The sequence below is a fragment of the Malaclemys terrapin genome, chromosome 25 (assembly GCF_027887155.1).
Source record: "Malaclemys terrapin pileata isolate rMalTer1 chromosome 25, rMalTer1.hap1, whole genome shotgun sequence".
NCBI lineage: Eukaryota > Metazoa > Chordata > Testudines > Emydidae > Malaclemys > Malaclemys terrapin.
This window is the reverse complement of record NC_071529.1, coordinates 7517906-7545810: the sequence shown is the minus strand read 5'-3', so window position 1 is coordinate 7545810 and position 27905 is coordinate 7517906. Positions and strand designations below refer to the sequence as shown.

Here is a 27905-nt window from a genome sequence, read left to right as displayed (position 1 = left end):
GGTGATAGGGGGTAATGAATGGGGGCCTGGGGAAAGCAGCGGGGGCTGGGGCAATGCTCTAAGGCTGAGCCCGGGGCCAGAGCCCACTGCCATATGGACAGGGGCTGGAGCCCACCACTGTGCAGCTGGGGAACAGAGCCCAAAGCCCTGAGACAGACCCCAGTGCCTGGAGATGGAGCCTGAAGCCCTGCAGTTGGAGCCTGCCACTTGCCACCACAGGGCTGAAGCCTGACTCCACCACTCCTGGGAAGGTGGGGAACTGACTGGCTGCTTGCTCCTCCAGTGTTTGTCTCCCCAGAGGGGATAAGGCTCAAACCCTGCTGGAGGCCCCAACAGAGGGACTGCTGCTGTCCCTCCTCCCCCGACAATCATCATCTAGGAGGCTGTGGCCACAAGAAAAGCCCCTGGAGGCTGCATGCAGCCATGGTGGCCGTATTTGAGAAACACTGCCTTACCTTATATCAAACAAACAAAAAAATTTCCAGTGCAGGCAAGGCCTTGAGCCCCAATGATCTGCATGGAAAAAAAGAGTTTGACCACATGGAGAAAATTTCAGGAGTGGGGCCTTAGTTTGGAACCAACTGTGCTACCAGGTGGATATACATACACAGGCACCTTTGGTAGTGGAGGCCAGAGCTCACTTAGAATAGTCTAAGCATAGCCACAGTGCAGCAATGTAATTCAAGTGTCTTGGTATTATTTTCTTTGAAGAATCTAATATATTCTTCTTCACATACTGCACTATGCTGAGTAGAGGAAAAAAAGAAATCAGACACACACTTCCCCAAAGTACTACTACTAAATAAAAACACACACAAAAAAAAAAAAAACCCAACCCTCCCCAAATTAAGGAAAGAAAAGAACTTTAAAATTATAATTAAAGTCATCATACCCTGCAGCTTTCTTTTTCTTCACAAAATATTATATTACTTTTACTTGCAAGTCTACTTAAAATTAATTACTGAACCCCCTTCACTAGCAAAAAAAAAATGTCAAGATGAGTGATTCATCCAAGGGCCCATAGAATTTTCTCCCCCCCCCCCCCCCCCCAAAAAAAAAGGTAATAAAAAGGATTTCCAATGAAAGGAGGGGAAAATGGACTTCAATGGTTCATTCAAATGTGCAATTTCAGAAAAACGCACTTTCATCTTGTCATAACTATAAAGGGAAGGGTAACAGCCCTCCTGTATACAGTACTATAAAATCCCTCCTGGCCAGAGACTCCAAAATCCTTTTACTTGTAAAGGGTTAAGAAGCTCAGGTAACCTGGCTGACACCTGACCCAAAGGACCAATAAGGGGACAAGATACTTTTAAATCTTGGTGGGGGGAAGGCTTTTGTTTGTGCTCTTTGTTTTGGGGGTTGTTCGCTCTTGGGACTGAGAGGGACCAGACATCAATCCAGGTTCTCCAAATCTTTCTAAACAAGTCTCTCATATTTCCAACTTGGAAGTAAACAGCCAGGCAAGGCGTGTTAGTTTTTATCTTTGTTTTCTCAACTTGTAAATGTACCTTTTTGCTAGAGTGTTTATCTCTGTTTGCTGTAACTTTAAACCTAAGGCTAGAGGGGATTCCTCTGGACTCTAAGTTTAATTACCCTGTAAAGTTATTTTCCATCCTGATTTTAAAAAGATGATTTTTAACTTTTTCTTTAATTAAAAGCCTTTTTTTAAGAACCTGATTGATTTTGCCTTGTTTTTAGATCCAAGGGGGTTGGATCTTGATCCACCAGAAGGTGGTGGGAGAAAGGAGGGGGGATGGTTAATTTCTCCTTGTTTTAAGATCCAAGGGGTTTGGATCTGTTTTCACCAGGGAATTGGTGAAGAGTCTCTCAAGGCTACCCAGGGAAAGGAATTAGCACTTTGGGAGTGGTGGCAGCGGACCAGATCTAAGCTGGTAGTTAAGCTCAAAAATTTCATGCAGGCCCCCACATTTGTACCCGAAAGTTCAGAGTGAGGAAGCAGCCTCAACACATCTCTATATAAATACAAACACACTGTGATAAAGTTCCTCCTCTATCTTGGTGGGTCCTGCGCTTATTGGCGGATTTTCTTGCCTCAGAGATTCACTATGTGGGTTGGGGAACAGCCCAGAGACCTTCCCCTCTGGAAGAACCCACAGTCCAGGTCAACTGGGAGGTTTGGGGGGAACTCGGGCCCACCCTCTACTCCGGGTTCCAGCCCAGGGCCCTGTGGACTGCAGCTGTCTATAATGCCTCCTGTAACAGCTGCATGACAGCTACAACTCCCTGAGCTACTTCCCCATGGCCTCCTCCAAATACCTTCCTTATTCTCACCACAGGACCTTCCTCCTGGTGTGTGATAACACTTGTGCTCCTCAGTCCTCCAGCAGCACACCCTCTCACTCTCAGCTCCTTGCGCCTCTTGCTCCCAGCTCCTCACACACACACACACACACCACAAACTGAAGTGAACTCCTTTTAAAACCCAGGTGCCCTGATTAGCCTGCCTTAATTGATTCTAGCAGCTTCTTCTTAATTGGCTCCAGGTGTCCTAATTAGCCTGCCTGCCTTAACTGGTTCTAGCAGGTTCCTGATTACTCTAGTGCAGCCCCTGCTCTGGTCACTCAGGGAACAGAAAACTACTCATCCAGTGACCAGTATATTTGCCCTCTACCAGACTCCTGTACCCCACTGGTCTGGGTCTGTCACAACACACACACAGTTTTTATCTTACGTGAAAAATTATGGCTCATGAAAAATGGTGTAGCCCTAGAGACAACAGTTCACCATCCAAAAAATAGATCACTGGCTCACCCATGTGCATCAACCAGACCTTGAGAGATCATCTCTAGGAGAAGAGAGTAGTGTCAGTGTCCATGCTCATTCTCACTTTGGCCATCAATGAAGAAGCCAATTCATGTCAATTAGAATTTTTGTGATTTGAATATGTGAGGTGCTGATGATAGTCAAAAGGAAGTACTGTGTACCGATAATGATGGCCCCCTACCACTAATCTGAGAAACTTCCTGTGGTTTGGGAGTACCCTGACATGAAGGGTCCTGAAGTTTAAGGACAACAAGCGAGTTGTGATCCTGGGATGGAAGCATTGATGCCAGGGAAACCATACAAAATCTCACATACTTGATGAACTTGTTGAAATTCTGAGGTGTCCAAAATGCGTCCAGGCTGCTCTTGGATTTGGGAATTAGAAAATACCTCATGTAAAAACCCCTTCCTTGAAACTGCACAGGAACTCCTTTTACAGCCCCTAAGGAGAGAAAAGTCCAAATTTCTTGAACAAGCAGAGACTCACGAGATAGGTCCCTGAAAATGGTGAAGGCAGGAGAGTGGGAAGCGGGGCAGTAGAAGAGAATTGAATATTTCCATCTCATGGTACATAGGACTTACCTGTCCTTTATGGCCTCCCAAGCACCTAAAGAGTGGGATAGTCTGTTCCTAAACAGGGGAAATAGCCACCAAACTGCAAGTGACTGAACTGTTATCCTCATGGGAACCGCCAAAAGGGAGGTTTCCCCACAGATAGTTGGGTACGAGCCTCCTGATTGGAGCCAGAGCTAGAGGATCTCCTTCTCTGAGGTCTATGCTTCTTTTTCCAAAAATCAAATTGCCTGGGTGGATAGACAGGCTGTCTACAGAATTGTTGCGAGTACTAAGGATTTGGAGGTCTATGCTGTCATCTCTTAGGATACAGAGACCTCTAAGGAACAGCCATCCATGGTCTCTGAAGAAATGTAATGTCTCGTCAGTTTTATTTGATAATAGAAAAGGACCATCAAAGGGAAGGTCCTCTATAGCCTGTTGTATATTGGGAACAATACCAGAATTTTGCAGCCACAAGACTATTCTCATTATTATTACAGAGGTAATAATTCTAGAGGAAACTTCTACAACATCCAACACGAATTGATGAGATGTTTTTGCTACCTGACGGCCCTCTGCCAAAATAGCCTTGAACTATTACCTTGTGTCTCGAGAAAGCATATCTGTAAATTTTGACAGACTGCCAATTAAAAAAATTAAACTTAGCAAATAGTGCTTGCTGATTAGCTATACACATTTGAACAGATGAAGTGGAATAAATCATTCTATCCAACATGTCATTTCTTTTGGTTCCTCTTTATCTGGTGGCTGAGTTGAACGTCCTTTGCCTCGCTCGCTCATTCGCAGTCGTAATCACCAGAGAATTCATGGCTGCATAAGAATGAAAACACTCAAATCCCTGGGCAGAAACACAGTAGTGCTTGTCTGCGCACACAGCTGTGGGAGCCAACAAAGTTGGAGTATTCTATAGGGTTTTCACTAATTCCAAAAGGGCCTCGTTAATTGGAAGGGCCACTTTCCCAGTGTTGCCCCTTGAAAAATATCCAGCAGTATAATTAGATCTCATTGCCAGAGGATATTTTGCAGGGCAAGAATTTAACAGGTTCAAAGAAAGATTGGATATTTATATGGATAACAAGACTATCCAGAGTTATAACAGCTAATGTTGACAAAACATTTTGAAAGGGATCTAAAACCTCCATGCTTTAGGGTTTAAACTAACCTCTAATTGTTATGGATTATAATGAGATTTTACTGGGGAGCAGATTATCCCTAAACCTCCTACTACATATTTTGTTGTACATAACTCTGAAGCATCTGATGCTGGCCACTTTTGGAGTAAGATACTGTCCTAAAGGGACCACAAGGTCAGATCCAATATGTCAATTCCTATGTTCCTATGTATATTTTGATGATTTGTAAGATTTTTTACTGTGTATGAGACCTTTTGGACAGAATAATATCCAGAAAACAAATCCTTTAGTTTCAGAGATAAAATTTCAGTGACTACTCACATCACAGAGCAGTATGGTCTGTCAACTGAATTAATGGGAACACACTTCTTTCATTATTTTAAAAAGGGAAACAGTGTAAGGCACCAAACTTTGAAATTATAAAACATTGCTCCATGACCTGTACTGGCAGTCAGCAGGTTTCTAGATAAAACTCAAGGTGTTTTTAAACCTATAAAAACCTTTAACGATTAGGTCCCAGCTACCACAGATATCACCTTTCTCCACAAACCTTTGTGCTATAGTTCAGATGAGCAGAGGCACTTGAACTAGAGCTCCCTTGATGTAGAAGACAGGAAGCCACTTGTATTCTTTGGGATTGGTCTTTGACTTTGGAACTCATTCCCCCTCTATCACTTTTCTGCCATTCCAGGCCACCAAAGTTCAAATATATTTAACGTCTCAGAACATTGCAAATCCCATTTTTATGAATCCCCGGCTTTTAGAGATGAGCTGGATTCAGGGTTGGAGGGATTTATTGTGTGTGTTATTGATTTCTTATTGTATTTGCTAAGAGCTATTTTATTTATGTTTTATGGTTGGATGCCCAGCTCTTAATATGATATTGTACTGTGTGATTATTTTATTCTACATAAAATCATAAAAATGTAGGGCTGGAAGGGAACTCTAGTTATCTAGTCAAGCCCCCTGCGCTAAGGCTATCTAGCCTGTTTTTAAAAACCTCCAATGATGGGGATTTCACAACCTTCCCTAGACACCTATTCTAATGCTTAACGTTCCTTGCCATTAGAAACTCTTCCCTGCTATCTAACCTAAATCTCCCTTGCTGCAGATTGAGCCTATTACCTCTTGTCCTATCTTCAGTGATCATGGAGAAGAACGGATCACTGACCTCTTTATAATACTGTATCTTAATTTATACAATAGGAACCCAGATCACTAACCATTTCATTAAATTAAGATAAATAAGTACATATTTCATCTTGCTAAATGTTAGATTTTAGGGGTCTTCATTGCCCATGGGTTGGTTGCCCAATCTTTCTCTTTCTTACATTAATTTCAGATTTTTGGCTATTTACTTTTTTTATTTTTTTTTTTTTTTATTATTATTATTATTTTAGCTTCCTGGGCTAAGAACAAGCTCTAAGGTTACCTTTGGAATTTTCTTAGGTTCATGTAACATGATGGCAGAGGCTTGTGCTAAGTTGCTCCACAGCAAATATTACAAGTTGCTTACTCCTTGACCATCATCAGATGAACCACTTTGTTGAGTTTTATTAAATGGACTGAAGAGAAACAACATAAACCAACAGAGCGTCCTGTGGCACCTTTAAGACTAACAGAAGTATTGGGAGCATAAGCTTTCGTGGGTAAGAACCTCACTTCTTCAGATGCAAGACAGACTAACACGGCTATCCCTCTGAACATAAACCAGATTTTCAGAGGTGCTGAGAACCCAGTGGCTTTTGGACTCACCACAGCTGAAAAATCAAGCTGTTGATTCATAAAGTACCATCTATTCTATTTTTCTAGGTAGATGGTCAGCAATATAGTGCAAGGCACAAGGTGGATGATGAAATATCTTTTATTAGACCAACTTCTGTAGGTGACAGAAACAAGCTTTTGAGCTTACACGGAGTTCTTCACAAAAGTGTAAGCTCAAAAACTTCTCTCTTTCACCAACAGAAGTTGGTCCAATAAAAGATATTACCTAACCCACCTTGTCTCTATCATATCCTGGGATGAACACGGCTACAACAACATAGCAGACATCAATATTGTGCATAATTTAAAGTCAACAGGATGCCAGATAAGGTTAAATTAATAAGAACTCCATAATTCTACTCCCCTTAAGGTGATGTTTTATGATAGTAAAGATTTTGTATTTAAGTAGAAATTTCACAGCAATATTGCAAGACTAATTTAATTTGCTTATTTTGAAATCTCCAACACAAATTTAGTACAGATTGTATATGGTACAATGATCTTAACAGTGTGACCAAATTTCCTCAGAGGAATCAACAACTTATTTTTTCTTCTGTCAAGAGAACATAAAGTACAAAGGCATTAATTATGATGACCATCTGTCTCTGAAAGCCATGCCACTTCATCACTGAACTAAACAGGCTGCTCAACCAGTTGCACTGGTGAGAAATGTCTGAACTGGCCTCATGTATAGGGAATTTCATTTTACAATGAGATTGATCTTCTAATTTTGTCTGTCACTTGCAGCAGCTGATATTCATCTGACAAACTGCTTAAGTTTGGATGGCATTCTGAAATCAGATTAAAATCACAGCTATAACTTCTGTGCATATCTATGTAAGAAACAGTCTAGTACTAGAGACCTAATTCCAACTCTAAATTGCATGAGTTCCCTTTTAAATAGGATGTGCTATTTAGTGATTGTTGTATAAAAACGGTTACTGACCTTCCATAACTGTTGTTCTTCGAGATGTGTTGCTCATGTCTATTCCCCATTAGGTGTGCGCATGCTGTGTGTGCTGTTGCCGGAGATTTTTCCCTCAGTGGTATCTGTCAGGACAGCTCTAGCGCCCTCCTCTGGTGCCCGCACTTATGCATCGTATAAAGGGCGCCACTGGCCACATATCCTCTCAGTTCCTTCTTGCCGGTCAAGTTCGACAGAAAGGTAGAAGAGTGGGTCATGGAATGGACACAAGCAACACATCTCAAAGAACAACAGTAACGGAAGGTTACTAACCATTTTATCTTCGAGTGCTTGCTCATGTCCATTCCACATTAGGTGATTCACAAGCAGTACCTCAGGAGGTGGGCTCAGAGTTCACGGATATAATGCTCTTCTGATTGGGACTTGTGCAAGTAGTGCCACTGAAGAGGTTTGGGCTCTTGTAGAGTGAGTGGGTAGGAGGTCAGAGGTGTGACATTCTCCTGTTCACAGCAAGCCTGAATACAGGTGGTTATCCAGGATGAGATCCAATGGGTTGATACTGGAAGTCCTTTCATCTTTTCTACTACTACTACAAAGAGCTGCAAAAGTGTTTAGTCCTCTCTATGTAGAAGGCAAGGACATGCCTAACATCCAGTGAGTGCAGTCGCTGCTCCTCAGAGTTCTTGTACTCCCATCATTACCAACCTTGGGTCCTTCCACCAGATCAGGGAGGTGAGGACCATGGGTGGAACAATGAGCACCGAGTCCAAGTGGCATCTGTTCGGGGAGTACACCAGTTACATCTGAAGGGGCCTGAGATGCAGTCTTGCATGCCATACCATGTAAGTGCACACGGCCATGTGCCCCAGCAGCTTGAGCAAACTTGGGCTGTAGTAATTGGGTGGATCGTGACCTCAGATATCAGGTCCGACAGTCTGGAATTGGGTTTCCGGAAAGAAGGCTCTGGTCTGGGTCGACTCAAGCACTGCCCCAATAAATTCTATTCTCTGAACTGGAACAAGAGATGACTTTTGCTTGTTTATCAACAGGCCCAGCACTCATAAGGTGGCTTGGACCATGCTGATGATGTTCTGTACATGAGCTTCTGACAGATCCTTGATCAGCCAGTTGTCAAGGTACTAGTAGACCTGAACACCTCGCCATCTGAGGAAGGCCACTACTACAACCATGCTCTTCGTGAAACCCAGGGGGTGAATTGGTAGTGGCATTGGATCACAATAAATTTAAGAAATCTTCTGTGGACACGGAAGATAGAAATGTGAAAGTATCCTTTAAGTTGAAGGTGGTGTACCAGTCCCTGGATCCAGGGAGGGAATGATGGAGGCCAGGGAGACCATGCAAAACCTCTGTTTCTTGAGATGTCAGTTGAGACAACAAAGGTCCAGAATGGGCCAGAGGCCCCTCTAGGTCTTTGGGATTAGGAATTAATAGGAGTAAAACCCCTTCTCTCTCAAGTCTTGAGGAAAAAATGGTTACTTACCTTTCATAACTGTTGTTCTTCAAGATGTGTTGCTCATGTCCATTCCACTGTACGTGTGCGTGCCCATGTGCTCAACCGTCAGAGACTTTTGCCTTAGTGGTACCCAAACGGCCAGCTGTGGTGCCCTCTGGAGTGCTGCGCTCATGGCGTGGTATATCAGGTGCAACTGGCCCTGCACCCTCTCGGTTCCTTCTTGCCGACAACTCCGACAGAGGGCAGGAGGGGGGTAATGGAATGGACATGAGTAACACATCTTGAAGAACAACAGTTATGAAAGATAGGTAGCCATTTTTTCTTCTTCAAGTTCTTGCTCATCTTGATTCCACTGTAGGTGATTCACAAGCAGAATCCCTGAGGTGGGCTTGGAGTTCACAGTCTTGCAGATTAGAGTACTGCTCTGCTGAAACCAGCATCAGCCCAAGCTTGCTGGGTCAGCGCATAGTGTGAAGCAAAATATGTGGACGGGCGACCAGGTCACCGCGTGGAAGATTTCCTGGATCGGCACCTGAGCTAGGAAGGCTGCCGATGACACCTGCACCCTAGTCGAGTGACCCGTCACGGTCGCCAGTGGGGTCACCTTCGCCAGCTCATAGCAGTAGCAGATGCAGGCCATAATCCAGGATGAGATTCTCTGGGTAGACAGTAGGCAACCTTTCATCCAGTCCACGACAGCAACAAACAGTTGTGCAGACCTACGGAACAGCTTCGTCCTCTCTATGTAGAAAGCCAGTGCCCGCTGGATGTCCAGAGTATGCAGCTTGCATTCCTCATCTGTAGTATGAGGCTTTGGGCACAGGACCGGTAGGTATATGACCTGACCAGTATGGAACTGGGAGACTACCTTGGGCAGAAAAGCCAGATGCGGACTCAGCTGGACCTTGTACTTGTAGAAGATCGTATAAGGCGGCTCCGACATGAACATCCTGATCTCGGACACCTTATAGCAGGGGTGGTCAACCTGTGGCTCCGGAGCCACATGCGGTTCTTCAGAGGTTAATATGTGGCTCCTCGCATAGGAGCTACAGGCGCCAACTTTCCAGTGTGCTACAGGGTGCTCACTGTTCAACCCCTGGCTCTGCCCCAGGCCCCGGCCCCTCTCCACTCCTTCCCCCAAGGCCCCGCCCCTTCCCCTGAGCCTGCTGCACCCTTGCTCCTCCTCCCCTCCCCCAGCCCCCCAAGCCTCCTGCACACCACAAAACAGCTGATCGCGGCAGGTGGGAGACACAGGGATGGAGAGTTAGGTGCTGATCGGCGGTGCTTCTGGCTGGTGGAAGACACTGGGGGGGAGGGGGAGCTGACAGGTGGCTGCTGACATGTTACTGTGGTTCTTTAGCAATGCACATTGGTAAATTCTGGCTCCTTCTCAGGCTCAGGTTGGCTACAGGCCGAAGTTAAAGTGACGAAAAAGGAGACTTTCCAAGAGAGAAGCAGAAGGGAGCAGGAAGCCAGGGACTCAAAGAGGTTGCGGGGGCCTGAGCCTGGACAGCCCAAAGTTCAGGTCCCAAGGAAGGACCAGGTCCTGGACATGCAGGTAAAGGTGCTCTAGACTTTTCAGTAACCATGCCCCATCATGGGATGGGTGAAGACTGACCTGCCGTGAAACAGAGGACAGAAAGCTGAAATGGCCACCAGGTGCACCCTGACCAAGGACAGCAACAGGCCCTGGAGCTTAAGGTTCAGCAAATAGTCCAGGATGTCTTGCAAGGGGGCCTCTTCCGCCCAGATGCAGTGATCCGAGGCCCAACACATGAACCGCTTCCACTTAGCCAGGTAGGTAGCCCTGGTGGAGGGTTTCCTGCTGCCCAGCAGGACCAGCTGGACACCTGTGGAACACTGCTGTACTTCCCTGCTCAGCCACGCAGAAACCAGGCCGTCAAGTGCAGCGACGAAAATTCGGATGCAGCAGATTCCTGTGGTTCTGGGACAGCAGATCCGGCCAAAGAAGCAGCTGCAACAGGGTGGCTGCCAAAAGACTCAGGAGCATGGCAAACCAGTGCTGACAAGGCCATGCCAGGGCTAAGAGGATGACCGTAGCTCTGTCTTGCTTCACCTTAAGCAGGACTCTGTAGATTAACGGCACCAGTGGGAAGGCGTACATCAGTGCTCCCGACCATGGACTCAGGAAGGCATCCCACAGGGAACCCTTGTCCCTGGCCAGCTGAGAACAGAACACGTGGTACTTCCTGTTCTGTCTGGACGCGAACAGGTCCACCTTGGGAGTTCCCCAACTGCAGAAAACTAGGTGACCACCTCTGGATGGAGTGACAATTCGTGGCGAGACGAGAACGTTCTGCTGAGGCGATTCGCCAGGATGTTCTTGACTCCAGGCAGGTGGGTGGCCACAAAATGAATGGCATGTCGCACACAAAAGTCCCAGAGGCTGAGCGCTTTCCGACAGAGGGCCGAAGACCTGGCACCGCCCTGCCTGTTGATGTAGAACATTGCGGCAGTATTGTTCGTCAGGACCTGCACCACCTTGCACTCCAGGTGGGGAAAGAAATCCTGGCACGCCAGGCAAACCACCCTGAACTCCTTAATATTGATATGAAGGGCTAGGTCATGTTGTAGCCAATGGCCCTGGGCGTTGAGCTTGCACAGATGGGCCCCCTAGCCCAGATCCAACATGTCCGAGACCAAGGAGAGCGAGGGCGACAGGTCGCGAAGGGGACACCCTGAAGCCCCGACTTGGGATCCCACCACCAGTCCAGAGACAAGAGGACGTGGCTCGGCACCATGACCACTCAGCCCAGGGGGTGCCTGCTTGGAATGTAGACTGAGGCCAACCACGTTTGCAGAGGCCTCAGATGAAGCTGGGCGTGGCTAACCAAGTAGGTGCATGTGGCCCACCAGACGCAGGCACATGTGGGCCGTGGTGAGCGGTTGACTCTTTATGTGGCTGATCAAGTCCGAAATAGCCTGAAAGCGTGCTTCCAGTACTCCATGGCCCGTGTGGAGACGAGAACCGCTCCAATGAACTCTATGCGTTGAAACAGTGTTAACATGGATTCTTCTGTGTTTATTAGGAGACCCAGATGGCTGCAGGTGGAGTGCACCAAATCGAGGCTCCTCTGGACCTGCTCCGGAGACCTGCCCTTGATAAGCCAATAGTTGAGATAAGGGAAGACACCCCTCGACACCTCAGATGAGCTGCCACCAGTGCCATGCATTTTGTGAACACCTTGGGGACCGAAGACAGGCCAAAGGGTAACGCTGTAAACTGGAAATGGTGCCCTGCCATTATGAAACAAAGGAAATGTCTGTGTCCCAGGAATATGGAGACTTGAAAATAAGTGTTTTAAGTTGAGAGTGATCCAGTCCCCTGGATCCAGGGAAGGGATGATGGAGGCCAAGGATACCATGTGGAACTTCAAATTCGTGAGAGACTTGTTGATGCCCCGCAGGTCCCAAATGGGTCTGAGCCCCCTTTTGCCTTCGAGATTATGAGGTAGCGAGAGTAGAATACTCTTTTGCGCATATCCCAAGGAACTTCCTTCATGGCCCCCAGGCCTATGAGGTTCTCAATCTCCTGAACGAGGAGTTGCTGATGAGAAGAGTCCCTGAAGAGGGATGGGGAAGTGGGGTGATGGGAAGGAGGGGTGGCCAAAAATTTAAGGGTGTAGCCACGAGCCACTATGTCCAGTACCCAACAGTCTGACGTAACCCGCGACCAGGCTGAGCGGTAGGGGAAAAGGCAGTCGAGGAAAGGGCAGGAAGGATCCGGGCAGTTGGCTGCTGTGTCGCTCCCGAGCGCACCCTCAAAATGAGTGCTTCTGGCCCCACTGGTGTTTCGCCAGGCCAGGCTATGCAGGAGATCGGGACAACGAACGGCAGCAGTGGTTAAACCCGGTGTCCCTTTTTCTCGCAGGCCCCTGTCGAGGCTGCCACTTTCTAGGTGGCGGAAGAGGCCGGAACGGCTGCCTGGACATCTGAGGTGTGTGCATCCCCAGGGAGTGGAGGGTCGCCAAGGTATCCCTCAGGCCATGCAGACATGCATCTGTTTGGTCGGAAAACAGGCCAACACCTTCAAACTCATGAAGAAGTCCCACGGACTGGAGCCAAGTACAACACCTCTTGGTGACAGCAGAGGTCGTTGTCATCCAGAGCTGCCTGGAGAGAGGTCCTGGCTACATTCTTACCCTCCTCCAAGAGAGCACAGAATTCTTGCCTTGAATCGTGAGGCAGAATGTCTTTACACTTGGCCACTGAGTTCCACAGATCTTCCCAGCAAAACTTGCTAGTTAGACATACGCAGTTGAAGGCTAGCCACTGAATAAACCTTTTTCCCAAACAGGTCCAAGGGTTTGGGGGGGGGTGTCTTTTTGTTTGGGGTAGCACTCATCTGGCCCTGCCTGTCCTTCTCGTTGGCTGCCGACACAACCAAGAACCCTGGGAAGGGGGAGGTGTGAGTATAGATATTCAAACCCACTTGCTGGCATATATTCCTTTTCTGCTCACTTTGAGGTGAGGAGCAGAGAAGGAGTTGCCACAGGGCTTTGACTAGACCTATTACAGACTCATTAATAGGTAAGGCCACTTTGGAGGGAGCTGCTGCAGCAAAAATGTCAATAAAGCTGTGGTATGTTTCCTTACGCTCCTCAATTTCCCGCCGCAGGTTAGCTGCTATCAGCTTCAGAAGGTCCTGATGGGCCCTGAAGTCGTCCTGCGGGAATGAGCTACTGGGAACCAAGACGGCTTTGTCTGGGGAGGAGGAGGAGAAAGCTTGCACCAGAGGAGGGGCTCCTTTCTCTTCCTCAATGACGTCCATAGGAGCCACATCCTGAACATCAGTACCGGAGTCGGGGTCTGGTGCCGATTAGAAACAGGCAGTAGCCTGCCACTCCAAAACCACTGAATAATATCAGAGGGAGAGTGACCTTGGTACCAGGGGAAACTCCCAAGGATTCCAGTATGGGCACTGCATAGGCCACTGGCCGGTTAGCCAGGTGCCGGCGGGGGGGGACCCACACCAAGGTTCAGTGGTGCATAGGCTGGGTGCTGCTGGTGACCGTTAGGCTGCACGAAGGTTCCCTTTCAGACTCAGATGAAGAGTCTTCCCTCAGTGACCACAGTGGAGCAGTACCCACTTTGCCTCCATACAGCACCAGGGATTCGGGGACCAGCAGTGGACTGGAGATGGTCACGAAGAGGGAATCAGTACTGGCTTACCCTTAGAAGATGCCAGGGCAGCTCAGTGCCGGGAAAGGGATCGACGCTCCCTACTACTTCCTGCTCCCAGTCATTGGAGCTGGCAGCTGTCATATTGGAATTAGGGGAACCGGAAGTGATGGTGAATTGCTAGCCACTGCAAAGGCCTCTGGGGTTGAAGTGACAGACAGACCACTGGTGCTGCGGTTGCTTCTGGGTGTCGGCAGAGGGTCCTGCACTGAATGCTCTGGGTGGAGTCGACGGTGCTACTGTGGGCCCAGGTGTGGAGGAGTGGCCATGTGCGGGTCGCACTATGCTGCTTTCCCCATGCTTGTCCTTTTTCTGCACGGGCGGCGCCCTCTGTCAGTGCACTGCTTTTTGTGTTTCTTCCGCAGCATCAGAGATGGTGAACCGTGCTGGGAAGAGCATGGTGCCAAAGGAGCGCTTTGTGCGAAAGCCGAAATGCTCTTGTAGAATCTGAGTGGCTTGGCTGTGAGGCTGGTCTGAGAGCAGCTTCCATTAGAATAGCTTTCAGTCTTATTTCTCTGTCCTTTTTAGTGTGGGTGTAAAGTCCCGACAAATCTGACATTTGTCCCTCATCTGAGTTTCTCCCAAGCACTTCAAGCAGCTGGCTTGCAGGTCACTCATGGGCATAGGTTTGCTGCAGGAGACACAAGGTTTGAAGCCTGCAGACCAAGGCATGCCCACCCCCTGGGGGGAAGACAGTCCGTTGATGACAGGGACTATCTATTTACACTAATGCTAACTACAATATCTAGACATTAAAACTATACTTTAACTATGGAACAGAGTCCAAAAAGATACTGAGAAGGACCCTTGCCGAAGCAAGGAGTCATTCCAGTAACTGACATGTGCAGTAAGAAGGAAATCAGAGAGTGCATGGCTGGCGGCATACCTTATACCGGTGCAAGAACTGGCCCGACAGATACCACTGAGGGGGAAATCTCTGGCAACAGTGTGATGTGTCGCGCACACACCTAACATGGAATGGACATGAGCAAGCACTCGAAGAACAACATCTAAAACAGGAAAAGAATTTGGATACTCCTCAAATCACAATATAAATATAACTGAACCCAAAGTAGTAAGAACTCTCATATAAAAAGGAATAAATCTGAAAAAAGTAGAATGCTTCCCGAGAACAAATGTTATTTTGCCCATTGGATACAGTACAGGAGAACTTGCCAAGTTCTCTACATTTTGACTAACCAGACTTTAGACTTGAACTATACATATGATGCTCAACAATAGCATTCTAAAAACGTTATCCACCCAATATATAAAGCTTCCAATGATAACATTTATAAATCAAGAGTTTTCAGAAGTAGAAGCCTAACATGAGGCGGTTAAGTTCATATTTAGGCACTTAGGCCAGTTTTCAAAAGTACTAAGCAGCTCCACTGTATTTTGAGTTTAAACATTCACTTTTTAAATGGTGATCATTGTAAACTATGCAGTTCTTGTTTCCATGTACCAAATTAATTAAATACAGAGCATTTCAGAAACTTCATCATTATGAAAACAATCTACTTCATTGCTGTGTGCACACAGTGCGCACCCATAGGCACACTTCCTCCCCACTGCATCCACGTTCATTTAATTATCTTTAACTGAGTTCAAACCAGTTGTTTTGGGTGATGTATTCACCATAATATGTGCTGTATGTCAAAATATACCAATCTAGTGGTAGAATATGTTAAATATGTTCAGAGAAAAACAATAATTTTCCCTCCAGTCACATTATGCTTGGAAGACATGCTGTAATTCTCCTACACTTAACGGGATCAGCAAATGGTTAGAAGAGAACTAAAAACAGCAGGTATCATGACACTATAAAAACAAATGATAGCCACATCTGTCACTTTAGGACCAACCCTAATCCCACTGAAGCCACTGAGGGTTTTGTCATTGACTTCAATAGGAGGAGGAGCAGTACCTTGACAAGATCCTCTGTTTCAGGCCAGCTAGTTCACAACAATAGGAAATGCACTACGTCCTATTGGAAAATGTACTGCTCAGTGAATTGGTGTCAAAAGAGAAAAAAAAGGGTTGGTTTTCTAAGCATTTTAGTCCATTCCAACAGAAAACAAAGCACCTTCTGACATCCAGTCTATAAAGAAGGTAGTTACTGGGATGCACGAAACAGTAGGGTTCACTGAGGCCTTGGCTACACTTGAGAATTCACAGCGCAGCGAGAGTGTAGTTGCGCCGCCAGCACTGCGAGAGCTCTCTCGCAGCGCTGTAAGTACTCCACCTCTCCGAGGGGAATAGCTTGCAGCGCTGCGAACGAGCGTGCAGCGCTGCAGGCGCTGATTACACTGGCGCTTTACAGCACTGCACTCGCTGCGCTCGGGGGGGGGGAGGGGGGGGACACGTTTTCACACCCCTGAGTGCAGCAAGTTGCAGCACTGTACAGCACCAGTGTAGCCAAGGCCTGAGATGAAACTCTGCCCCACCTTGGAGAAGAATTTCAAATGAATCTGACACCATCTTATCCTTAGGACCTGAAGTTCACTTACTCTTTAAGATAAAGTCACTGCCGCCAGGAAAATGAACTTCCATTTAAGAAGCTCAAGCTCACAGGAGCTGTGCAATCAAAAAGAAGCTTTCAGCAGCTTTGTCAGGACCACATTAATATCCACAAAATAGGGGGCTTTTGATATGGGAAAACATCTAGCTATTCACCTAAAAATTTCCTTTCTTCTGGAGGGATGTCCACAGAGCCACGCAGTAGGTTTTCACCATGTCAGTTACTAGGAGGCAGAACCAGACATGTTCATCACAGGCAGACAGGAGGGGCTATCCCATTAAGGTCCCATCAAGATGTTATTCACAGCCAAGGGAGATGGAATACTAGTAAATCATTATTAGGCCGAAAGGAACGGAATGTAGAAAGAACAATACAGACCTAAAATTGTCTCTTCTAGGGTATAAACACAATGAGGGACTTAAAGAAAAAAAATATATAACCCAGGGTAGGATGGATCTGTGCCATATCCACTAATATCCATTTGTAAGACTGTGAAAGCATGAGCAGAAGACCAAGTTACAGACATACTATTCTAATGGTGAGGAAAAATACTGATTTCTCACAAGATGACTCTAAGGAGAAGAGAGGTGAATGTATCTATGACCAGACTGAGCTCCCAAGGTTGATGTTTCTCGGTCTTGACAGAGTTTGATAAAGCATCTGCTCTAAAGAATCTACTGATATCTGGATGAGACATCAAACTTCTCCTGATGTGGACTGAAGGATACTGTAAAGCACAGCTACTTGACCTTTGAAAGTGACTATGGATAAACCCATAAAAAGATTCATTGAAGAGATTCTAGTACCTGGGCTGCTGGTGCATAGAATTACAAGTATCAGGGGATAGCTGCATCTGAAGAAGTGAGGTTTTTTACCCACGAAAGCTTATGCCCAAATAAATCGGTTAGTCTTTAAGGTGCCACCGGACTCCTTGTTGTTTTTATAGAATTACAGAATCGTATATCTGGAAGGGACCTCAAGAGGTCTTCTAATCCAATCCCCTGCATTCATGGTGGGACTAAGTATTATCTAGACTATCCCTGGCAGGTGTTTGCCTAACCTGCTCTTAAAAATCTCCAATGATGGAGATTCCACAATCTCTCTAGGCAATTTATTCCAGTGCTTAACTTCCCTGACAGTTAGGAAGCTTTTCCTAGCGTCAAACCTAAACCACCCTTACTGCAATTTTAGCCCATTGCTTCTTGTCCTATCCTCACAGGTTAAGGAGAACAAGTTTTCTCCCTCCTCCTTGTAACAACTTTTCATATACTTGAAAACTGTCATCACATCCCCTCTCAGTCTTGTCTTCACCGGACTAAACAAACCCAATTTTTTCAATCTTCCCTCACAGGTCATGTTTTCTAGACCTTTAATCATTTTGGTTGCTCCTCTCTGGACTTTCTCCAATTTTTCCACATCTTACCTGAAGTGTCGCACCCAGAACTGGACACCATACTTCTGTTGAGGTCTAGTCAGCACAGAGTAGATGGGAAGAATTACTTTGCTTACAACACTCCTGAGTAAAGAAGCCATTCAGTGTTATCGATTACGAAGTTGTTTAACCGGTCTGCTGCTATGTGGTGCTTTCCTTTTATGTATAGAGCACACAGTCATGAGACACTTCTAAAAGATTAGAAGGGCAACTTCTTTCTGAAGGGATGATGAGCTGATGGTCACTTGGTTGCTGATATAGGTAGTGAATGATGCACTGTCTATCATTATAAGGATATTCTCCTTTCCCTGAGATAAGATATAGGACCATAGGACAAAATGAATTGCTCAATTCTAGTTAACTGATGCTGCCTTTCTCCTCATCCCTTCCAGGCTGACATCTATCATCACCACTAATCTTACTGGCTCATAGATTTTGAAACCTTTTGAGAATCAGCCCAGCTCCATTCACCAGCAAGAGGACCTGATAACTTTGGATGGTAATTTTATACAGGTGAAAAGCTGGGGTAAGATGTTCTGTTGAAGAAACAACAAGAAACACTAGTGATCTCATGCAATGTATACCATCAGCCCTAACAACTCAGAAAGAGATTGGATTGATTATCTGTAGGTTCTGAAAACACTGCATAGTGCCTCTTTCAATCTGATTTGCCCCTCTGGAGACAAAAAACACCTTGTGTTGGTAAAAAAAAAAAATACCAGACACTATTTAAGTATATGATGGACTGCGTTGGCATCTACTGACTTCTGTCCCTGTTGATAACAAACCCAAAAGATTGAAGAATCTAAATGGTGAGGTGCACATCAGCTGTAGTGTTGTCCCTTGAGATAGCTCATATCAGCAAGGCATCAAAAAAATAGGGTACACGCAAAATCCTCTGAATGCTTCTAGCGCTTTTTAAAGACTCTTGTGGCTGAAACTAGTCCAAAAGGTAGTAAAAGTTACTAGAAACCCTGAGACCTATAACAGAAATAAAGAAATCAGCAATATGATGGCCAAATTGGTATATGCAGATCACCTTATTTAAGATCTATTAAGAAATTCTGCCTTGGAGACGGCTACCAAAATGGACTTCAAGGTTTCCGTTGTGAACTTTTTTCTGATAAATTTGCTCAGATGTTTGAAATTAAATACACCTCTATCTCCTCCAGATCTTTCCTGGACAAGGAAACAGAAGAGTACATTTTTCTGTTTCTTGGTGGATTTGTGAACTCCAGAGTATCAAGAGTGAACTATATTGAAGACTAGAGCTGTGCAGAGGACAGAAATTATATTTTGCAAAGGATTTTGAGTCAGAACAAAACTGGGGGGAAACAGTTTCTGATTAAGTGAAACATTTTGTTTTTACAATATCTGGTTTAGCCTTCTCTACCTGAAGAGGTTGAGCTGATCTGACAGGCTCCTAAAGGGGCAGTCCCATCCCTCTTCACATGACAGACAGGTCTCTTAAGTGTTGAGAGACTGGAAACCTAGTGTGTGCATCTATGAACATCCTAGCAAGGAATGAAAGGAGGTCTAAAAAGTGTCAAGTCCCTCACAAACATAGCAAAAAGGGGCTACAAAGGTACTAGTCTTTGACTATACCATAACAGACCACAATGGCTATCAAACATACTTTTATGCAATTAATCTTCAAATTAGATTTAGCCAGGTAAACAAGGCAGTCAATCACATTTAGTCAGGACAAACGAAAGGTTTCTTATGGAACATGACTTCACCTTACTGCAAATTTGACTTCCTTGGTATTTTAGGTGCTCCTGCTAAGATGCCAGAAGGATACAAGCCAACTTCTCAGAAACACTATGTCTATGCATTGCTATCCTTTCAGGGAAAGGGATCCTGGGCCACAGTAGTGATATACAGATATAGATATTTTTAAACAGCCTTCCTGTACAGATAATATAGAGCAGGTGCCAATATACAATCTACCAAGAGGCTTGATAACCATAGGCCCTAGAGCTCTTTTAACTCATAAGCCAGTTTATGGAAGAGCACGAGTTTAAGCAGAAATGTAACAAAGAGAAAGCTCCTTTGGCAAACACAGTAAAGAGGGAACTGATTGAAGTGTTCAGAAGGAACTATTTATACTTTCAAGGAGACAGAGCTCAACTACCCATAGGGAGCCTGGCTCACTACAGCGACCCTCAAGATTCAAATTTCTTTAAGAGCTGAGGGATGTCAGCCAGTCTTGTTCTAAATAGCTAACACCCAGGAGTGAGAATCCTGGCAGAAGATATATTTATATAAGTTTTCAAATAAAGTTCAATTAATAACAAACCCTTCTATATATATATATATATATATATATATATATATATATATATATATATATATATATATATATATATATATATATATATATATATATATAAACAAATTACATTACTAAAATTTCACTGCCTCTTAAAAAAATTCAACTTCAAAAAGTGCATAAACATTCTATTTAAAGAAACAATGGAAAATAGCAGTTTAAAGAACAAATGAAAATCTCCATTCAATGCATAAGTTTAAAGTTAACAGATTCACACAAAATAGTGTAACTTTCAAGAAAAAAGAATTAAACCTAAGCCTGTACTGCTAAATATATTATTTTTAATTTTTTTTTTAAATAACTTAACATAATAGTATGGTGAAACAGAATCAATTGTTTTTACCTAAGGATATCTTGCAGATTTATTATTCTAGTGAAATAAAGGAAAGAACTGTATAACACCACAATCAAGTGGACTCCTGCATACTACAGAATTCAGTATTATCACATATCTGTTGTGATTATAGACAGTCAGCAGTTTTAAAATAGATCTAAATACCTTTGAGATGGCATTTTCATTTAAATTCAGTCAGTAGGAGGAATCTCAATGTGACCAAGTGCAGCACTAAGAATTTTACAAAACCATCCTTCAATATTTACATTTGTATGCAAAAAAATGGTATATTCAAAGATCATTTAAATCAGCTTCTGTACCAAATCACTGGAGGATAGCTAATGTGACAGCAATTTTTTAAAAGGGCTCCAGAGGTGATCCCAGCAATTACAGTACCTGGCAAACTGGTTAAAATTATAGTAAAGAACAAAACTGTCAGACACATAGATGAACATAATTTGTTGGAGAATGGTCAACATGGTTTTTGTAAAGGAAAAACATGCTTCACCAATCTACAAGAATTCTTTGATGGGGTCAACAAGCATGTGGACAAGGGGATTCAGTGAATATAGTGTACTTAGATTTTCAGAAACCCTTTGATAAGGTCCCTCACCAAAGGCTATGAAGCAAAGTTAGCTGTCATGGGATAACAGAGAAGTTCCTCTTATGGATTGGTAACTGGTTAAAAGATAGGAAACAAAGGGTAGGAATAAATAGTCAGTTTTCAGAATGGAGAGAGGGAAACAGTGGTGTCCCCCAGGGGTCTGTCCTTGGCCCAGTCCTATTCAACATATTCATAAATGGCCTGGAAAAAGGGGTAATCAGTGAGGTGGCAAAATCTGCAGATGATACAAAACTACTCAAGATAGTTAAGTCCTAGGTAGACTGAGAAGAACTACAAAAGGATCCCTCAAAACTGGGTGACTGGGCAACAAAATGGCAGATGAAATTCAATGTTGATAAATGCAAAGTAATGCACATTGGAAAGCATAATCCCAACTATACATATAAAATGATGGAGTCTAAATTAGCTGTTACCACTCAAGAAAGAGATCTTGGAGTCAACTATCATCTTGGATAGTTCTCTGAAAACATCCACTCAATGGGCAACGGCGGTCAAAAAAGCGAACAGAATATTGGGAATCATTAAGAAAGGATAGATAATAAGACTGAAAATATCATATTGCTTCTATATAAATCCATGGTACGCCCACATCTTGAATACTGCGTGCAGATGTGGTCGCCCCATGTCAAAAAAGATATATTGGAATTAGAAAAGATTCAGAAAAAGGCAACAAAAATTATTAGGGGTATGGAACAGCTTCCGTATGAGGAGAGATTAATAAGACTGGGACTTTTCAGTTTGGAAAAGAGATGACTAAAGGGAGATATGATAGAGGTCTATAAAATCATGATGGTGTGGAGAAAGTAAATAAGGACGTGTTCTTTACTCCTTCTCATAACACATGAACAAGGGGTCACCAAATGAAATTAACAGGCAGCAGGTTTAAAACAAACAAAAGGAAGTATTTTTTCACACAACGCACAGTCAACCTGTGGAACACCTTGCCAGAGAATTTTGTGAAGGCCAAGACTATAACAGAGTTCAAAAAAGAACTAGATAAGTTCATGGACGATAGGTCCATCCATGGCTATTAGCCAGGATGGGCAGGGATGATGTCCCTAGCCTCTGTTTGCCAGAAGCTGGGTATGGGCGAAAGGGGATGGATCACTTGATGGATAACCTGTTCTGTTCATTCCCTCTGAGGCACCTGGCATTGGCCATTGTCAGAAGACAGGATACTGGGCTAGATGGACCTTTGGCCTGACCCAATATGGCCGTGCTTATGACAGTCTGACCTTGAAAAGGGGAATACACTGGGTCTGTCTGGTTATTTCTTTATTTTCACATAAATATTGCATAATAATATCTTTACCTGAAAACCCTACAGACACTTGTAGGTTTTCATTTCTGTTTACGAATAGGTGTTCAATAACTTCTTGCTTTCTTTGTCTTTACCCTTAACATGTTACCACCACCTGTGGAGAATAAACTAACCACACACACACGCTTTTGGCAACATTATGCATTTGGGTGTTCTCAGAAAAAACAACTTAATTATTGTTTTAGGGCAACTCCAGCACTTAACCCATCTGTTAAGCTTCTCATATCTATTAACTACAGCAGTAAGAACTGGCTCATTACACCCCATTAAAATGTGCAAACAAACTACTCCAAAGCTTATTATTCAAAAATATCCATAAACAGCTAAATAAAATAATCTTTGCAGTTTATTACTTCATAAGAAGATAGCAAATTACAAATTAAAGGAGGGCTGTCGATTAATTGCCGTTAACTCGTGTGATTAACTAAAAAAAATTAATCGCGATTTTAATCACACTGTTAAACAATAGAATACCAACTGAAATGTATTAAATATTTGATGTTTTTCTACATTTTAATATATATTGTATTCTGGGTTGTAATTGAAATCAAAGCGTATATCAAAGCTGGTGACTCCTACCCTGCACCAAGCTCAGCTGCTAGTCACAGCTGGGCTGGGGAGGACAGGACTTCCTCTTCCCCTGCCTGGCATCTGGGGACGGGTCAGACCCACCCCCAGATTTCTCCCCCAGCTTCAGGAAGCTCTGCAAACTCCCCCTGCCTCCACTTCCTGCACCCGCCGCTTCTCAGCTGCAGGGGGAGGAATCCCTATACACAGAGCTACTCCCCCATCCGCCCAACCCTCATGCATCCAGACCCCCTCATACCCAGACCCCCCACGCTGAGCCTCACCCCCCCACTCAGAACCCCCCACTGATAAGCCCCACTCCCCCTGCACCTGGACCACCCTTATGAGCCACCCACACCTGGATTCCCAACCCACTGAGCCCCACTCCCCCAGCATCTGGACCCCCACCGAGCTCCCCATACCCAGAGTCCCTGCTGAGCTCTATACCCCCCACACCCAGACCTCACCTGCTGAACCCCAATCACCGTCACCTGGACCCCCCTGCAGAGTCCCATTACCGTTGCACCCAGAACCCCCCAAGTCCCTGTGCATTCAGATCCCCCCCTGAGCCACCCGCACCCAGACTGCCCCACACAGAACCCTCTCAATCCACACCAAGCCCCTCTACACTTGGATCCTGCCTTGCTGAGCTGCCTGCCCAAACGGAGCAGCAGGACCTTGGAGTGTTTCTGGGGTGGGGCCGGTCCTTGCGCTGTGTCAGGATTGGGTGCAGCCTCACTCAACCCCCACCCCCCCAAAAAAACAATGTAAAACTTCAGAGCCTACAAGTCCACTCAGTCCTACTTCTTGTTCAGCCAATCGCTCAGACAAACAAGTTTGTTTACATTTACAGGAGATAATGCTGCCTGCTTCTTATTTACAATGTCACCAGAAAGTAAGAACAGGCATTTGCATGGAACTTTTGTAGCCGGCATTGCAAGATATTTATGTGCCAGATATGCTAAACATTCATATCCCCCTTCATGATTCCACCACCATTCCAGAGGACATGCATCCATGCTAACGATGCTCGTTAAAAAAATAATGCGTCAATTAAATTTGTGACTGAAGTCTTTGGGGGAGAATTGTATGTCCCAGCTCTGTTTTACCCGCATTCTGCCATATATTTCATGTTATAGCAGTCTCAGATGATGACCCAGCACATGTTGCTCATTTTAACACTTTCACTGCAGATTTGACAAAACGCAAAGAAGGTACCAATGAGAGATTTCTAAAGATAGCTACAGCACTTGACCCAAGGTTTAAGAATCTGAAGTGCCTTCCGAAATTTGAGAGGGATGAAGTGTAAAGCATGCTTTCAAAAGTCTTAAAAGAGCAACACTTCGATGCGGAAACTACAGAACCTGAACCACCAAAAAAGAAAATCAACCTTCTGTTAGTGGCATCTGACTCAAATATTGAAAATGACCATGCATCAGTCCGCACTGCTTTGGATTGTTATCAAGCAGAACCCATCATCAGCATGGATGCATGTCCCCTGGAACAGTGATTGAAGCATGAAGGGACATATGAATCTTTAGCACATCTGGCACAGAAATATCTTGCGATGCCGGCTACAACAGTGCCGGGAGAACGCCTGTTCTCACTTTCAGGTGACATTGTAAACAAGAAGCAGGCAACATTATCTCCTGAAAATGTAAACAAACTTATTTGTCTGAGCAATTGGCTGAATAAGTAGGACTGAGTGTACTTGCAGGCTCTAAAGTTTTCCATTATTTTATTTTTGAATGCAGTTTTTTTGTACATAATTCTATATTCATAAGTTCAACTTTCATGATAAAAAGATTGCACTACACTACTTGTGTTAAGTGAATTGAAAAATACTATTTTTTTGGTTTTTTTACAGTGCAAGTACTTGTAATCAAAAATAAATATAAAGTGAGCACTGTACACTTTGTATTCTGTGTTGTAATTGAAATCAATATATTTGAAAATGTAGAAAACTTCAAAAAATATTTAAATAAATGGTATTCTATTATTGTTTAGCAGTGCGATTAATCACGATTTTTTTTTAATCGCTTGACAACCCTAAATTAAAGATAATAAATGAGAACCACCACCACCATGTGCAACATTTTTTTATTTAGGGTCAAATCGCCTCCTTATTCTTCACCCCCTTTGAGAAACCTGTTGGATGTATTAACTTTTCTGCAGGTAACCAATGGGGACTCCCCATCTGTAGATCCAAAAGTCCAGGAGAAAACAGGAATGGTGCTCTGTTGGTAGGTAACCCCCTCATACAAGAAAAGTGGAAAGTCTATACATTTCTATGGGGGAGGTCTTAGTCCAAAATAATATAAAAAGTTTATATAGTATCTTTCGTCCCAAAAGTTCCCAAAATGCTTTAGAAAATACATGTATATGAATCACTTTACAGACCGCTAAGAATCCTGAGAGATAGTATTTTTGGTGGAACCTAGCAGACGTGTAGTGCTCAGCAACAATACATTTTAATTTAACACAGGAAATGAACAATCTTGTAACTGTATCCAAATGAAACTACAGTTGGAATTTAGGTAAATGAATATAAATGGCCATCTTGGAATCGAGCCAGGACACTGAGTTAACACTCCCATCTTCTGCACAAAGTGCCACAAGATCTTTAATAAGCAGATGAGTTCAGGAATTCACATATCCATCTCAACAAAAAACATTTCCATTTGGCTAGGTAACATTTTCTGGTGGAGTTTTTCTGCTATTAGTAAGAGTGAGTTGTGTGACTTCAGAGCAGGAACAGTCTAGGCTTGGTGCCTTTCAAAAAGCTATCTGTAAGATGAAGCGCATTCATGCTGGGATGTCTGACTCTACCATTCTCCTTGGTCAAGAGACCTGGGACCAAATGCTGATAGATATACAGGGTGATATATGTAGGAGATTCGGATACCAGAACTGGCTGGACCATTTGGGGGCAATGTTGAATCTTCCATAGAACTTGAGGTAGTAGTGGGATGACAGGGAAGGGATAGCTGAAATTATCTGTCCAAGACAGTGGAAGAGCATCACCTCTGGAATGCTTACTTTGAGCTCCCCTGGAGTAGTGCATACTGTAATTCCTGTCTGCCATTCCAAGTGGGGGTTCCCCACTCACCAAATCATGTGACTCCCACTGGTGATCAATACTGAGTACCTGCTGAGGTGGTCAGCAGGGATACTTATGGGATTTCCTCTTCGAGCCAAGTGTAGATAGATCCAGGGTGCAGGTTTCCCAGGAGTCCAGAGCGCAGCGACTCATCTGTCTTTTCATTGAAAAGTTTGGTCTTGTCGAAGGACAAGTCCTCCACAGTGTTCTGGACCTCCCTAAGAAACCCCAAACAGTGTAGCCATGATTCCTGGTGCATTACTATGGCAGTTGCCATCGACCTCAATGTAGCGATGGCTGCATCAACTGCAGATTGCAGTGAAGTTCTGGCCACCAGCTTGCCTTCATCAATAAGTCCATGAAATTGAGCCCTGCTTTGCTGAGGTAATTTGTCCCTGAATTACAGGAAATTTGAATAATGTAGAAAAGGCTTCCATATTAGAGGGGTTGGCTCTTGCGTGTTGCTGCCTAGACCTTGCTGTGGCAGCCTGAACAACTAAGGCATTTGGTGGGGAGTGGGTAAATAGAAACTCTTCTCCCTTAGCCAGGATGAAGCAATGCTTCTCAGCCCCTTAGGGTAGGGACACACGTTGCCATTGTATGTCATATGGCTGCTGCCAGTTCCAGTATGGCTTCATTCATTGGAAGTACTATATGGCTGGATCCCGTGGGTTGCAGGCTGTCTATGGGGTTTGAGGCAACAGAGGGTCCTGTGGCACCTTTGAGACTAACAGAAGTACTGGGAGCATAAGCTTTCGTGGGTAAGAACCTCACTTCTTCAGATGCAATATGCTCCCAGTACTTCTGTTAGTCTCAAAGGTGCCACAGGACCCTCTGTTGCTTTTTACAGATTCAGACTAACACGGCTACCCCTCTGATACTATGGGGTTTGAGTTGCATGTCCTGAAACACCGCTAAAGAGATTTGGAACTCCTGTGTAGCAGCTCCTGGAATTGCTTGTCGTTATCTGGAGGGGACGGTGAAGCTGGAGCAAAGCTAGTATTGACGAAGATAAGCCGTTCATAGTCTTACTCTTCTGTAGGGTCAGAAGGAAGGTCTGGTTGCTCTCTTGGAGGGGTGGGGTGGTATGACTCCCTATTAGATCACTCACAGACCATGGGCATTGTGCATATGGGTTCCATGAGCCCCAGTAGGAAGGGTGAAAGGCAGATTGCAGAGGTCCCCAAGGCATAGGGTATCATCAGTCCTGGGCGGGGGCATGCCTGGTTCCAGAAAGCTCCTGATCTCCTGTCTGGAATCATCTCCCTTAGAGGAAGCAATAACAGTTCCTCTGGTAGATCTGATGCCCTCAATGATGAGAAAGTTAGATCCAGCTCAGTTGGCAATGTCATCAGTTCCATCAAAGAAAATTAACAGTTAATATACAGGATGGGGGAGGGGAAATACACTGTGAGGTCAGTCTAATGAGATAATCAATTAACAGCAGGATACCAAGGGAGGAAAAGTAACTTTTGAAGTGGTGAGAGAGTGGCCCATTACAGACAGTTGACAAGAAGGTGTGAGTAACAGTAGGGAGAAATTAGTATTGGGGAAATTAAGTTTAGGTTTTGTAATGACCCAACCACTCCCAGGGCCGGCTCTGGCTTTTTTGCCGCCCCAGGCAAAAAAGCCTCCCGCCGCCCCTGGCCCCCCGGCGGGGAGCACGGCAGGGGAGGGCTCCAAGCCCGGCCAGGGCCCCGCTCTCCCCGACCGGCAAGAGTGCTGGGGGAGGGCAGCCCCGCTCTCCCCGACCGGCTGGAGTGCCGGGAGGAAGGCGGAGAGCCCGGCCGCAGCCCCGCTCTCCCCGGCCGG

The 27905-nt window shown here is 44.7% G+C and overlaps 1 protein-coding gene across 9 annotated transcripts in view; it reads right to left on the bottom strand.

The window, feature by feature from the left end:
* Nucleotides 1-27905, bottom strand: part of TANC2 (tetratricopeptide repeat, ankyrin repeat and coiled-coil containing 2) — a 610881-nt gene that overhangs the window by 503578 nt on the left and 79398 nt on the right. The gene's annotated exons all lie outside the window — the stretch shown is intronic.